We start from the raw sequence: 1692 nt of genomic DNA, 5'->3' as shown, positions 1-1692 counted from the left end.
ATGGGTAATAATCTTTTTCAATCTCGCCAAATCTGACGCGTCGTATTAGACGAGCCACTTCTTGACCGAGAATTGGCCGCTATCAGTTCTGAGGGGGAAGGCGAAGATCGAGGGGCGTCCACGACGAAGACACGGTCGTAAATATACTCTAAATTGACCAATTTATCATAGGCGTAAGTTGGGTTGGTTGCATGAGCGATGAGAGCTGGATCTAGTGTCCATGTGGCACATCGTTTTACCCCTCCCTAACCGGTCAATTACGAAACACTAATCAATTTACGCCGGGGGAAGATGAGTTTCGTTGATGCTGGGATGGACAACTTTGGATGACGATGGATGATAGGTTTGTCGATGTTGACATACTGCAGTTCAGTTTCAGTTCAGTTTCAGTTCAGTTTCAGTTCAGTTTCAGTTCAGTTTCAGTTCAGTTTCAGTTCAGTTTCAGTTCAGTTTCAGTTCAGTTTCAGTTCAGTTTCAGTTCAGTTTCAGTTCAGTTTCAGTTCAGTTTCAGTTCAGTTTCAGTTCAGTTTCAGTTCAGTTTCAGTTCAGTTTCAGTTCAGTTTCAGTTCAGTTTCAGTTCAGTTTCAGTTCAGTTTCAGTTCAGTTTCAGTTCAAAACTACAAAAATAAAAACATTGGCTTTTTATCATTATCAAATTTGTACACTTAGCTAAAAATTTGACTGTTTCAACAGAAATAGTTGCTGTTTCTCGAATTTGAAGCTAGCTTATTAGAATTGTGACATTATATTAGGAACTCCTTTCCATGTTCAAATTATGTCTACGAAAACATCTGGAATTTCAGATCAGAAACTTTCTAGCCCATAGATGTCAATCTAAATTGACGACCGTGGCGGAAACGCGGGCGGGCGTTATAAAATCACAATATAACAACCTTTTCTACTTCCCCCGCCACACTCGTACTTGTATTTGCGGTAGTGGTCAAACAGACAGAACCAGACAGCCGGACGATGCTCAGACAGTGCCTCGTCCCCCCTCGCCGCACTGATGCTGCTTTCGATAGTGATATTTGTATTAATTTATTTATATTAGTGACCATCTCCCGACCCGTGCCCCGCGGCTGCATGTCTGGCCCGGTCTGGCCAGCAGTGTATGTGACAAGATGTCATTATTTTCAATTCCTGCTGAATGCCAAATAAACATTATCCAAGTGACTGCTGCCCCCTGCCGAGCAAGCTCGCACAAACGGAACTGACTTATTCCAGATGAAGACACTTTTATTAGTCGATTAAATTTGTTAATTAATTCACATACACAAACGGCAATGATCAATTCGGATCGAGCAGTGAACAAAGGAGGTCACGCCTCTCTTCGGAACTCATCACTCGCTCCGCTCATCGTCAGTGATGTCAACCATCGCGACGCTCATTTTTGGTTCGCGGCACATTTTTTGTTTGTAGTGCTTTTCAGTTACGGAATTTGACAAAGTTGTGTATGAAGGACTTGTAGAACACACCAAATCGTACAACTTTGCTGAACATAGGATTGATTTTTGATGAATACAAAAAAAGTTACAACCAAAAATGCGTTAGGCAAACGAAAGCATCGCGAACCATTGGTCCTGAGGTCTGGAATCTTCTTGTAACTTTTTGCGTATGAATTTTACAGCTATACAATGTTCTGAAGAAATGTTGCTGTTGGTGAGTTCTACAAGTGCTTCGAACACCATTTTG

Source organism: Culex quinquefasciatus, chromosome 3 (assembly GCF_015732765.1).
Source record: "Culex quinquefasciatus strain JHB chromosome 3, VPISU_Cqui_1.0_pri_paternal, whole genome shotgun sequence".
Lineage (NCBI taxonomy): Eukaryota > Metazoa > Arthropoda > Insecta > Diptera > Culicidae > Culex > Culex quinquefasciatus.
Note: the sequence above shows the minus strand (reverse complement) of the source record.